Source organism: Uranotaenia lowii, chromosome 3, assembly GCF_029784155.1.
Source record: "Uranotaenia lowii strain MFRU-FL chromosome 3, ASM2978415v1, whole genome shotgun sequence".
Taxonomy (NCBI): Eukaryota; Metazoa; Arthropoda; class Insecta; order Diptera; family Culicidae; genus Uranotaenia; species Uranotaenia lowii.
Window position 1 is genome coordinate 39370301 of NC_073693.1, and position 15232 is coordinate 39385532.

A 15232-nucleotide genomic window follows, 5' to 3' on the forward strand; every position below is an offset into this window, starting at 1 on the left:
AAAAATGACAAAAATGACAAAAATGACAAAAATGACAAAAATGACAAAAATGACAAAAATGACAAAAATGACAAAAATGACAAAAATGACAAAAATGACAAAAATAACAAAAATAACAAAAATTACAAAAATGACAAAAATGACAAAAATGACAAAAATGACAAAAATGACAAAAATGACAAAAATGACAAAAATGACAAAAATGACAAAAATGACAAAAATTACAAAAATGACAAAAATGACAAAAATGACAAAAATGACAAAAATTACAAAAATGACAAAAATGACAAAAAAGACAATAGTGACAAAAATGACAAAAATGACAAAAATGACAAAAATGACAAAAATGACAAAAATGACAAAAATGACAAAAATGACAAAAATGACAAAAATGACAAAAATGACAAAAATGACAAAAATGACAAAAATGACAAAAATGACAAAAATGACAAAAATGACAAAAATGACAAAAATGACAAAAATGACAAAAATGACAAAAATGACAAAAATGACAAAAATGACAAAAATGACAAAAATGACAAAAATGACAAAAATGACAAAAATGACAAAAATGACAAAAATGACAAAAATGACAAAAATGACAAAAATGACAAAAATGACAAAAATGACAAAAATGACAAAAATGACAAAAATGACAAAAATGACAAAAATGACAAAAATGACAAAAATGACAAAAATGACAAAAATGACAAAAATGACAAAAATGACAAAAATGACAAAAATGACAAAAATGACAAAAATGACAAAAATGACAAAAAAGACAATAGTGACAAAAATGACAAAAATGACAAAAATGACAAAAATGACAAAAATGACAAAAATGACAAAAATGACAAAAATGACAAAAATGACAAAAATGACAAAAATGACAAAAATGACAAAAATGACAAAAATGACAAAAATGACAAGAATGACAAAAATGACAAAAATTACAAAAATGACAAAAATGACAAAAATAAATGACAAGAATGACAAAAATAAATGACAAGAATGAAAAAAAGACAAGAATGACAAAAATGACAAAAATGACAAAAATGACAAAAATGAAAAAAATTATAAAAATGACAAAAATGACAATAATGAAAAAAATGATAAAAATGACAAAAATGACAAAAATGACAAAAATGACAAAAATGACAAAAATGACAAAAATGACAAAAATGACAAAAATGACAAAAATGACACAAATGACAAAAATGACAAAAATGACAAAAATGACAAAAATGACAAAAATGACAAAAATAACAAAAATGACAAAAATGACAAAAATGACAAAAATGACAAAAATGACAAAAATGACAAAAATGACAAAAATGACAAAAATGACAAAAATGACAAAAATGACAAAAATGACAAAAATGACAAAAATGACAAAAATGACAAAAATGACAAAAATGACAAAAATGACAAAAATGACAAAAATGACAAAAATGACAAAAATGACAAAAATGACAAAAATGACAAAAATGACAAAAATGACAAAAATGACAAAAATGACAAAAATGAAAAAAATGACAAAAATGACAAAAATGACAAAAATGACAAAAATGACAAAAATGACAAAAATGACAAAAATGACAAAAATGACAAAAATGACAAAAATGACAAAAATGACAAAAATGACAAAAATGACAAAAATGACAAAAATGACAAAAATGACAAAAATGACAAAAATGACAAAAATGACAAAAATGACAAAAATGACAAAAATGACAAAAATGACAAAAATGACAAAAATGACAAAAATGACAAAAATGACAAAAATGACAAAAATGACAAAAATGACAAAAATGACAAAAATGACAAAAATGACAAAAATGACAAAAATGACAAAAATGACAAAAATGACAAAAATGACAAAAATGACAAAAATGACAAAAATGACAAAAATGACAAAAATGACAAAAATGACAAAAATGACAAAAATGACAAAAATGACAAAAATGACAAAAATGACAAAAATGACAAAAATGACAAAAATGACAAAAATGACAAAAATGACAAAAATGACAAAAATGACAAAAATGACAAAAATGACAAAAATGACAAAAATGACAAAAATGACAAAAATGACAAAAATGACAAAAATGACAAAAATGACAAAAATGACAAAAATGACAAAAATGACAAAAATGACAAAAATGACAAAAATGACAAAAATGACAAAAATGACAAAAATGACAAAAATGACAAAAATGACAAAAATGACAAAAATGACAAAAATGACAAAAATGACAAAAATGACAAAAATGACAAAAATGACAAAAATGACAAAAATGACAAAAATGACAAAAATGACAAAAATGACAAAAATGACAAAAATGACAAAAATGACAAAAATGACAAAAATGACAAAAATGACAAAAATGACAAAAATGACAAAAATGACAAAAATGACAAAAATGACAAAAATGACAAAAATGACAAAAATGACAAAAATGACAAAAATGACAAAAATGACAAAAATGACAAAAATGACAAAAATGACAAAAATGACAAAAATGACAAAAATGACAAAAATGACAAAAATGACAAAAATGACAAAAATGACAAAAATGACAAAAATGACAAAAATGACAAAAATGACAAAAATGACAAAAATGACAAAAATGACAAAAATGACAAAAATGACAAAAATGACAAAAATGACAAAAATGACAAAAATGACAAAAATGACAAAAATGACAAAAATGACAAAAATGACAAAAATGACAAAAATGACAAAAATGACAAAAATGACAAAAATGACAAAAATGACAAAAATGACAAAAATGACAAAAATGACAAAAATGACAAAAATGACAAAAATGACAAAAATGACAAAAATGACAAAAATGACAAAAATGACAAAAATGACAAAAATGACAAAAATGACAAAAATGACAAAAATGACAAAAATGACAAAAATGACAAAAATGACAAAAATGACAAAAATGACAAAAATGACAAAAATGACAAAAATGACAAAAATGACAAAAATGACAAAAATGACAAAAATGACAAAAATGACAAAAATGACAAAAATGACAAAAATGACAAAAATGACAAAAATGACAAAAATGACCAAAATGACAAAAATGACAAAAATGACAAAAATGACAAAAATGACAAAAATGACAAGAATGACAAAAATGACAAAAATTACAAAAATGACAAAAATGACAAAAATAAATGACAAGAATGACAAAAATAAATGACAAGAATGAAAAAAAGACAAGAATGACAAAAATGACAAAAATGACAAAAATGACAAAAATGACAAAAATGACAAAAATGAAAAAAATTATAAAAATGACAAAAATGACAATAATGAAAAAAATGATAAAAATGACAAAAATGACAAAAATGACAAAAATGACAAAAATGACAAAAATGACAAAAATGACAAAAATGACAAAAATGACAAAAATGACAAAAATGACAAAAATGACAAAAATGACAAAAATGACAAAAATGACAAAAATGACAAAAATAACAAAAATGACAAAAATGACAAAAATGACAAAAATGACAAAAATGACAAAAATGACAAAAATGACAAAAATGACAAAAATGACAAAAATGACAAAAATGACAAAAATGACAAAAATGACAAAAATGACAAAAATGACAAAAATGACAAAAATGACAAAAAAGACAATTGTGACAAAAATGACAAAAATGACAAAAATGACAAAAATGACAAAAATGACAAAAATGACAAAAATGACAAAAATGACAAAAATGACAAAAATGACAAAAATGACAAAAATGACAAAAATGACAAAAATGACAAAAATGACAAAAATGACAAAAATGACAAAAATGACAAAAATGACAAAAATGACAAAAATGACAAAAATGACAAAAATGACAAAAATGACAAAAATGACGAAAATGACAAAAATGACAAAAATGACAGAAATTACAAAAATGATAAAAATGACAAAAGTGACAAAAATGACAAAAATGACAAAAATGATTACCTTAAAAGTAGATTCCATAACATTACTGTCCTTATTTTTTGCAAATTTTTCTCAGAGCTTATTTCTCTTGTGCCCTTGAATCCGGTTCTGGGAGAGAACCTAGGCCAGGAATTCCCTTTTGCAAAAGCAACTTTAAAATTGACTCTTCCTCTAAAGATGGAGCAGCAGCGATGGAAGAAAAGTTATTCGATAGGAGTAGTGAGATGGGGAATTTCCCCGGCGAGTTACACTCCAAATCTTTGGCCGTGGTGCTACTGCTGCTGGTGGTGGGGAGAAAAATGAGCCCCCGGAATCTGTGCCAGGACGAGTGGCGTTGAAAAGCGTTTGTCCGTGGTCCGGTTTGCCGGTCTCCTCGCTCGTTAGTTTTCTGCTATTCATGCACTTCTCGGGCAAGGATTCACTTTTCAGAGTGTGTGTGTGTGTGTGTGTGTGTGTGTGTGTGTGTCGGCAGCTGAAATCTGGTATGCAGTTTGATCTATTGCGGTTTGTGTGAGTGGGCGGATGCCTCGTCGTCGTCGGTTGTGATTTGTAAGCGAGGCGAGCTTCTTTTTGGGTGTTCCCTGTTCATCCCCCCTTTCCTTGCCCGCTATTTGCGCAAACTGTCAGCAGCCGACAAAATGAAGTGCCAAGCGGATAATGGATTACGAACAACCACTAGAGACCGATTTTTGTCAAGATGAGCATCTAGCCTCTCGAAAGTTCAATTTGGGATACCGAGTGCCGCGGCTTCATTAACCGCAGGTTTGTCGAAACTATGATGCTAGGGGACTATGAGTGAAGGGGATTTCGAATGTTACAAAGGCAAATAAAATCAAGTGGTTCTACTTAACGGTACTTTCATGTAATTGTTGAAGCTCTCAAATTTAGTTAGGTATACATAGATTATTGATCACCTTAAATTTTTCGAGCAGTTATCTTTAATAATACTCTAGAAAATCACAAAATTTGTGACGTACAGATTTTAATAAGAGGAACAACTTCATCGAACACTTCAAATCAATGCACTTGAAAAAAAAGCAATATAAAGCCTGTTCATTTCAATTCATGCCTGTAGCATTTTCTACATCCTTTTAAAAAAAAATACGGATAAAATTATTCTTCACGGTTCCCAAGAAATTCTCGAATTTTTCCTGAAACTCGGCTCATTAGGCGGCGTACACCTTCTTCGTTCATCGTTTTAGCTATCTTATTCCACCAGGTCATCATCTGATTGATGTATTTAACAACCTTCCTCCCCTTTGCCTTGCGAACTCTCTTCATGATTTCCCAGGATTTCTCAATAAGGTCGAACTGGGGGCAGTTGGGTGGGTTAAGGTTTTCGGAACAAACTGGACCTCTTTCTCTGCATACCGTTTTGGCTGTAATGACAGCTTGCCAAATCCGGCCAAAATATCACGGGATGGTCGTGGGATCGAATGAATGGTATAGTGTGGACGCCATTGTCTTATTTGTAACGAAAACTTTCAGTTTTTTTACTTAGCTGCGAATGCCCTGCCAAATCATAAATGTTCGTGCAAAATTGTCGGCAAAAACAAATTTAAGTTTTACTGGAACATCCCCCCGAGCCGTTGCCAAGTAGAATGTTTGACCTGGGATTTGTCCGAAGTCAGCCTTGACATAGCTTTAATCGTCCATCAGAAGACACCCGTCGAACGACGAAAACGGATTTTACCCACACAATTCAGTGTTATGTTTCGATTTGGCTGTTTCCTAGCTCGATACGACATAATTCCTTTCCGGGGTCGAATTCTCCTCACGGTACTAAGGGCAGCACCGGATTTTCTGGCCAAATCACGGTCCGACAGATTGGAATTCCTTCTAATCGTCTTCTAAATCTTACCACTCAGTTTCTGGTCGACAGTTTCACTCCGACGATTGTCTTGAGGCTTCCGAATCGTCGTCAATGTTTCCTTATATCGTTTGATAATGAGCCATACGGTATTTCTGAGCAATGTCAGCTGTTTAGCTAGACTAGATTCAGACCACAATTAATTTTACAAAAAACTGTGCAGATTTTTTTCCCTTCTTTCGGCTTCCATGTTGTTTGTTTACAAAGTGCAGTAAAAAAAACAAACGTAAACTGAATAAATTCCCGACTTTTGGGTGGGTGGGAACTTCCAAAAAAAAAAGTTTGTTCCAAATCTAAATAGCAAGCTTTATTTAGCAGGAAGCACTTAAAGGCTTGATGTATGAGGCCCAAGATCGTGAAAAAAAAAAAATTTAAGTGTGAATTGATCTTTTAAGTTGCTTGAAGTGCGTCCTGTCCGTTAACTAAAATTGACCTTGGTATTCTATCGGAGTTTCTACTTCCATGTTTTTAGACTGGTTATGCCCACTCGCTGCAGTCAGTATCGGGTTGCAAGTCTCGTAATTCGCGTCGCGATCGTATGGAACTTTGAGTTGATCAAAATAAAGTGCAAATACCCTAAATCAGAGGCACATAAGGTGCATGTATGACAGGGGTGCCTGGTGTCCTGATTTTTCAGGATTTGTCCTGATTTTCGAGAGGCTTTCCTGATTTTTCAAAAATGCTTGAATTGTCCTGATTCCTGTACTGATTTTAAAAAAAGTTGAAGAGGTTGTATTTGAGACACGACCGTAAAGTTAACGTAGAATTACGACAACCGGTTTTGTGTCAATATATTTTTGAAAAATTTTCAAGTATGCAGCTCAAAACAAATTGTAGGGATGAGATGAAGAATATACAGAAAATAAATCAAATTTAATTAGGAATAAAATAAAATAACAGTTGTATTCGGCAACACTGTAGGTGAATAAATTAAAATAAATTTCTATGACAACATTTGCTATTTTGGCAGCACTTGACAAACAAACAAAACAAAGTCAGTCATTGATCTATTCTTGCGAGCGACAGACGTGTTTAAGTGAATCTCTGAATTGAGATTCGTAAAATCACGACAATGGCGTGGTTGGTAGAATAAGCACAAATAGCGCAGATATTTAAGGCTGCTGCTGCTGATTGTTTTGATTTGGCCTTCCGGTGGAAATAAGACGGAATTGCCCCTGAAAAGCGCAGATATTTAAGGCTGCTGCTGCTGATTGTTTTGATTTGGCCTTCCGGTGGAAATAAGACGGAATTGCCCCTGAAAAGCGCAGATATTTAAGGCTGCTGCTGCTGATTTGGCAGCACTTGACAAACAAACAAAACAAAGTCAGTCTTTGATCTATTCTTGCGAGCGACAGACGTGTTTAAGTGAATCTCTGAATTGAGATTCGTAAAATCACGACACAAATGTGCAGAATACAGACGAAAATATACATATACTGTGTGTCCAATGTCAATGCCGACAGCTTTCATATTGAATTTGCAGCTCAAATAAAGCTGGTCAACTTAGTATAAATTATCTATAACGGTCAACAAAACAGTTTGTAAAACTTAAGAGTTGCATACCCAAAGGCGATATCAAAATACGGGCAAGCGGTGTCAATCAAAACTCAATACATTATCGCTAAGATGCATTGCGCCCGGTACTTATGCAACCAATGCAAGGAACATGCGAGCTTTGAATAATCAAACGCTTGAGATAAAAGCATACAGTGACAGTGCAGTACTGGTTATAAACCTGTTGTTTGTTTTTAATAAGAAATTATGAATTTTCGCATCAGTTTTTTTAGCCAATTTTTGTTTTTCATTGATAGGAGAAAAAAGTAAGCTGAAGAAAAACAAATTTTCAAACAATCTATTATTTGATAAATCATTTCTTTATCCCAAAATCCAATAAATATTTTGCTAAATCAACACCTGACACAGCTTCACGCTAGCTTTCAGGCTCAGTGCAAAAAAAAGATGCGCATTTTCTACGCTTGATCAATGCCTATTCTAAAGGGAAAAAAAATCATACAAATCGTTCTAGGTGTACTAAAAAAACGTACCCATTTTGCAAGTTTAACACCTGGCACCGCTGCCTTTCATGCATACGCTTGACTCAGTGCAGAAGAAAAACCAGTTTTCTGGAAGCTCCGTCTCATGCGTTTCTCTCAGAATCAAGTTGTCTATTACCATTCCCATATAGCAATCGCTAGCGTAAAGGTGCACTGAAATGGCATATCGGCTTAGTTCGACCCATAATTAATAATAACATAGGGATGAATCATCATACAGGATGAAAATCCCAGGAAAAAAAAAATAATTAATAATAAACAAACGGCCTTTTTAGGGCCAACACTTACAGAAAGTTTCATCTCTAACTTTCTATTTTTGGTTATGGTAATGGGGAAAAAGGGTGAAGTGTGTGAACAGAGCGTGAAATTCGTGTGAGAGAGGTATGTGATTCGTATGAGAAAGTAGCATGTTTCGTATGAGAGAGTAGTATGTTTCGTGTGAGAGAGTAGTGTGTTTCGTGTGAATGATGATGCGTGTGATTATGATCCGTATTTCTTGTAAGTTGGTTGTAAAGTGAAAGTTAGTTGTTCTATGTATATTACTTATGTTTAAAATGATGAAATATGTGGAGATTGTGATGTTTTGAATGTGAACTGCTCCACTGCAAGAAAAATGAACGGTAAAATTAGTGTAGAATGCTAATTGATTACGTGGTATTCGGATGAACTGCTAACAACGAATATATCAACTGTTATATGATTTGTGGTATTGTAATTACAGTGCGCTGGATATATGGTGTAAATATCTATTATAACTACTAAATGACATTTTAACTTGTCATGACATATAACATTGCATGACATGTCAACATGTCATCGCAGCATGTCTGGGTAACATGACTTCGCCGCTTGTTGGATCGCCTCTACTGCTGGTCTTCCAACTCAAATGGTTGCCACTAAGCTAAACTGCAAAACGATATCTGCGTTGGATTACCACTGGTGGGGTCCAAACGCAGATCGCAGCGCAGCAGAACTTTCCAGCTCGACGGGCAAACAGAAACTGAAACCAGGTCGCAGGCGACCCCTTGTTTTTATACATTTTGTTGACAGGGAAAACCAAACCCCACCAAGGGGCGTGGCGTCCGTGTTTTTTTTTTAATTTCGACCAGCCAATCATCGATGAGCAGGGATAATATGTCTTTTAAAAATGATGTCCTTGAATTGGAAAGTTTTCGTGACGCGAGATCCGTTTGCGAATTTCAATTTGTCCCCCTATAGTGTTGCCGTAAGACGTAATTCTACGTCAAAAATACATAAATTCTTACTATATTTATTGTTAGATGATGAGAAAATCAAACAAATCTTTGAGAAAATAATTTAACCAGTTCAACCAATGATAATCTTCTCTTCAAATGATACTTAAATGGTGTTATTCGATATCAACTGCAGGCCAGCCAAGGTTATTATTGCTTCAGTTGCATAATTCGTGGCGTCTTCAGTACCTATGTTTCGCCTTTAGTTATGACATTCATACAGAACTGCATGTTATTTTCACCAATTTAGTGGTGTCCTGAAAAATTCTGATTTTTTTATTCACGGTGTCCTGATTATTGACAAAACGACCTGGCACCTTTGATGTCAGAGCACAGAAGGTGCAAGTCAGCAATTTGGATCAGAATTATTCAGTACTGGACGGATTGGGTCCAAGGTGTCTGAGTTTGTCAGAAAATACAAGTTTGTTAAAGAGTTCAAGTTTGAGTCGGAAATCTTGTCAGAACTGCAACTGACTTGCCAACAAAGCTATATCACAAGCCCCAATGGCGAAAAATGCTCAGTTGAAGTTGTTGCAGAAAAAAGAACGGCAAATAGTGCTTCTCATGGACAGTGTCGACCAATTCAAACCGAATTACGAACCAGAACGTGATGAGTGTAAGATTGCTTCAAGACTCGAAGCCTTAGAGTCTGTGTTTAATGAACTCCTCGAAGTTCGAAGCAAAATCGAAATGACTATGTTAGAAAGAGAGGAGAAAAAATGGCAAGGAGCTATACGGCGAACTTTGAAACAAAACGGAACGAGCTCCAAACACAGACAAGATCATGCAACGGTGAGGTCGAGAGTTAAGCTGCCGGATATTCGATTGCCCAGTTTTAAGGGAAAACTTCACAACTTCACAAGTTCGATCCATAACAAGGGACAACTCGCCCCCATCCATGAAGAAGTTCTCCTACCTCAGGTCATCATTAAGCGGCGATATACTCGAAGAAGTCCTTTCTATCGAACTGTCAGATGTTAACTACAGTGTTGCCTGGGAGATTCTGACAGAACGATACGAGAATAATAACGCAGACACCAGATACCCAGACTGATCAGAGGCGCTTGAATCCATACAACTACAAGTCGCCCAGAATCATACGCCATCTGTTGGGGCATCGTGAAACTAATGTGCTTCATCAAGAAAAAAAATTACACTTGATAATTAACAAGCCAAATGAAAACCGTCTTGATTTTTTTTTGTACGTTTTATTTAAAGAGGGATTAACCTGTTGTTTTCACCCTTAAACCGTCTTGATTGAATCACCTATTTGTATTTGAAATTCTATCTCAAATATTTTCAGTATCGTTTTTGTCTTCAATGTTAATTGTTTACTTTAATTTACTGTATCATAATAAGAGATGATGAGATGAGATGATTTCAAAATTAATTTAACCGGCTGAGTAACAGTATGAAAATTATAATGTCTGTTATAAGTAATTCATTGGTTCGGAATTGTTCGTCTTAATCTGAAAGGTTGACTGCGACCAAAAAGACAATCTATATATAACTCCTTGAATAACATGAATTCTAATTTATCATAACTGTTTCATGGCTCGTACCTAGATAGGTTTGAGGAGTGAAATAAGTTATTGACATATATAGAATAATATTTAAATGGGATAAATGTATTGATAAGTCTTCAAATCCTATTTGCCGCTGGAAGTGTTCGTGATATAATGGTAGTAATTTCACTAAAATTTATAAATTTTTGAAAAAATAACCTAAGAAACGACCATGTTTGTCGACCGGGTATTTTTCCCTGCTCAAATGTGCGTGAGAAATGTCAAAAAAAAAACAACTATAATGACCATTTCGCGTGAGCTTTCATTACGTCGTATGAAACATCTTGAAAATTCTCAGAAAATTGCTTCAAAAGTAATCAAAACAACTTTGAAATTTGTATTTCACATATGTTGTCCAGGCTACAAATATTCTAAATGGAAAGAAGTTGCCACTAGTTTCAGTCATTTTTGTTTTTTTTTTTCGTAATAAAACTGTTTGTTTACATTTTGTTCCATACGACGTAATGAAAGCTCACGCGAGATTTTGGCATAATTCTGGACTGGACTGGAAAATTAACCTTAAAAGCTTTTTTGTTTTTAGACTCTTTTCCCCATCTTAAACCGTACACGAGAGCAAGTGCGCGTTAGAAATGTCAACTTAAAAATCTTTTATTCGAAAAAAAAATGTTGAAAAATTGCACTGAATTTGGAATATTTCAAAATGTATGTTTCAAATCCATTTCTCTTTGCTTCCGAAATTTTTTCATCTTTAACATTCAACCAGATTCTTTGATCCAAAGTTTTGTTAAAACCATATTTCGAAAGTAATTAGTTTACTAAATGAATCCATTCTTCAAAAAACTATAATTTTAAAGAAGGGAAATTTTAATGTTCCTTAACCGATGCCCAATTATAAGAAATAATCTCGCAGTAACTAAACTTATATATCGATTTCAATGCTTTTCCACACCACCAAAACGAATTTTGAATGGTAAAAGAACGGTACTATCTTGATGCAAACGAAAGTCATTTTTATTTTCTTGTCGTTCTATGGAATGTCAAATATCGTATGTCTGTGTGAGTGAACTCATTTAATGTTTTGATTTTGATGAGACGAATTCACGTTTGTTTTATTTTACCCATGGATAAAATCAATTACACGTGCGATATTCAAAAAAATGGTTCGAAATATAACCAAAAAAATAATAATAAAAAAATAACTTAACAACAGAACAGGAAAAGCTAAGCTATTCTTACTAAACAGACTCGGATAATTGAGATTGTTTGTCAAGAATCATCATTATGTCAACCAATGCTCTTCGTTAGAAATTGTACTAAATTTGCAGGAAAATGCATCATCTCGAAACTAAACACATTTTTTCCTCAACTGCCTCTTCCAGTGGGCGGTAAAAGGGCTAGTTTGATATCCAAGTTTAGTTAGATATTTCGAAAAGAAGACATTTCTCGAGTGTGACTAAATTTTTCATAGAAAGGGAAGTTTTAGGATTCATTGAAGAAAAAAGTAAATAAAAATCTGACACCGGTTTTTTGTTGTAGATGGTGGCTTGATGGTATATTTCGTTGTTTCGATTTTCATTAAGCTTCTTCTGTTAACAGAACATTGCTTTACAAATTTTGTAAATATCACCTCGCAATATACAATTAGTGAAAGGTTTTTACGATGTCATTTGTCATTTTCTCAACTAGTCCTAGATCGTTTTATAACTATTTACAAATAATTGGGTTTGTCCCAATATTTTTCTACTCGGGAAACTTGAACTTACCCTTGACGGAGGTTTCGGTGTTAACGAAATCTTGCAGGTGTCATAAAATGGTTATTTTTCAACCACAACGCAATAAGGAAGTGGTGCAGAAAATCTCAAGTTTTCATTCAATTTTCATTTATGTCGAAGTCGATGTATTTTTTATAAGCTTTATGGTTGAGTTCTAACCACATTTGGTTAATACGCTCCAATTAAAAAACGGTTCTTTAGTGGTTATCGAAATATATCGTGTTATTTTTTTTCTATCAAAAGTAGATAATCAAAAACGACCGTGTTCATCGCTAGATATAAAAAAAAACAAATAGCATAATGCAAATGTGTGTGTGATATATCGAGATTTTTCCTTTAGTGTATGTGGCCGTTAGTTTCACGATAACCCGTAGATAGCGCTGCGGAACAAGCGCCAAAATCAGCTTTCAGTGGTCAGTCTGGGTATCTGGTGTCTGCGATAATAACCTCATAGTGAAGGTTACCACCTAGACGCATTGTTTTCTCTATAGCTGATCATGAGAGAAAGTGTTGAGAGCATCAACAATCTCATAAGCAGGGTTGCCAAATTTTTTTTATCAAAAATCAGGGAACTGGTGAAAGGTACGGTTAAGTAACGGAAATTTCGCTCAAAGGTATGACCTTTTTTTGGTAATCGCTCCTTTTTAACACTCTAATATGTGTTGTGAGCCTACTCGATAGAAGAATTTTTTTTAACCAACACAAACAAAACCTGTATGTCAATAAAACTTGATGTTTCCTCGAAGTAATTTTTTTAACATAATTCTAAGCGTACTTATATCTTTGGAGAATATGATGGCTAGCATCTTAAACTACCACCAACCCATCAACCTACAACTACCAATCCAATGAGGTACAAAGAAAGATGACGAACAAACACGAACACTATTTCAGAACTCGTTATTCAAAAAGTAAAAAGGAAAACAAAGCCTACGTCACTTGCCAGGATGTTTATGTATCCTGTAAGCGAGAATTGTAGACAAAAGTTGACAATGATTTTTTTCTCTAGTTTTTGCTGGTATTGTGTTACAAGCTCGCAACTAAATTCGGATTTACAGAGGCAGCTGTAAAACTAATAAAATCGTATCTGAAAGATCGCAAGCAGACTGTCTTTAGCAACGGAGCTTATTCAAAAAGTGTTTTGGTGAAATCTGGCGTACCCCAAGGTTCAGTTCTAGGACCACTACTGTTCTGCTACTACATCAACGATCTACCTACTGTTATTAAACATTGCTCTATACAGCTATATGCCGATGATGTTCAACTTTATGCCACGGGAGTTGGTACTAGTATTGAGCCTTTAATAGGATTGGTCAATGAAGACGTCGACCGGATGGCTAAATGGTGCAGGCGGTATGGACTAACGGTTAACCAAAACAAAAGTAAAGTGCTCTGTGTAAGAAACCGGCGACAGAATGCCCCTGGAGCTCAAAGCGATATACTAATGTATGGTGTGGCTATTCAATGGACTAATCAAGCCAGTAACTTAGGCTTCTTGTTCCAGGATGATCTTTGCTGCGACGCTTTCATTCTTCAGCAGTGTGGAAAAATTTATGCCGGACTACGTGCTCTATATTCTTCCACGTATTTAGCACCTACTAACACCCGATTGAAACTTTTTAAAACTCTGATTTTGCCGCACTTCTTGTTTGGAGATAACTTGCACGTGTGTCCAAGTGAATATGCATTCGGACGTTTGCGAGTAGCTTTAAACTCATGCGTTCGATACGTCTATGGACTCAACCGATACAGCTCAGTGACCCATTGCCAACGAAATTTAATCGGATGTCCGTTTAAATGGTTCTACGCATATCGTTCTTGCCTGACAATACGCAAAATAATAACAACCCGTGCCCCACCAACGCTTTTTTGCAAAATCACACAGTTGCAAGGTCTTAGACAGCGAAATCTATTAATTCCAGCAAATAGTACTTCATTGTACGGCAGCTCGTTCTTTGTAAGAGGTGTAGCAAATTATAATACGCTGCCAGTTGAAGTTAAACGTTTAAGCTCAGAAGCAAATTTCAAAAGAGAATGTTTAGAATATTGGAACAGCCGATAATGTCAAATGTGAAGTGAAGTTAATTTTATAATGTAAAATCGAATGTAGTAAATTAAAAGGTTAGGCCTTACGCTACAGGAAATAAACAAATAAATAAATAAATAAACATGATGGTTGTTTGTTTGAAAATGCAACTGACATCACGAATTGTCATGGTTACAATGTTTACAATAAAAACATTTTCTAACATTTACTAACACTTAGCGCGGGATTTCCATCTCCACCTGAGATATGTATACAAATTGCTACCAATCCAAAGTATACTATGTGTACTCTATATTCGATTTGATGGCTGTTGGCTTAGAAGACTTGAAGGGTGTCTTCAAAGCTACGGGCTGTGGCTACAATTACGAAAAAATAAAAAAAAAATACTCTTAGCGATCTTTAAAATTCCAACATGTTGAGTTAGTATAAATAAAGTATTTCAAATACCTATAAATAAATTCAAATTACGCCAAAGTTCCATTCTTTTTAAACGGAAAAAATAAAAAATTAAAACTTCAATAACGTTTTTCTCAGATATCAAGATTAATCATGATACTCTTAAAAGTTTATTATTGAATTAAAACGTTGATTTTTAAAATGTTTTCAATTTACTACAGTTTTGCCGAAAAATTGTAATCAAATTTTTCCAATAAAGTTTTTCCTATTTGAAAAATACATCCTCAAATCAAGGGCTGATAGAAAAAAAAACCTGCTTGTAATTTGGATCCTGCGCCCGTGTTTTCAT

At 33.1% G+C, this 15232-nt stretch overlaps 1 protein-coding gene across 14 annotated transcripts in view; it reads left to right on the plus strand.

Annotated features, from left to right (window-relative positions):
• The window catches only part of LOC129754131 (collagen alpha-1(XVIII) chain), an 875414-nt gene that overhangs the window by 700638 nt on the left and 159544 nt on the right, over positions 1-15232 (plus strand). The window lies entirely within an intron of this gene.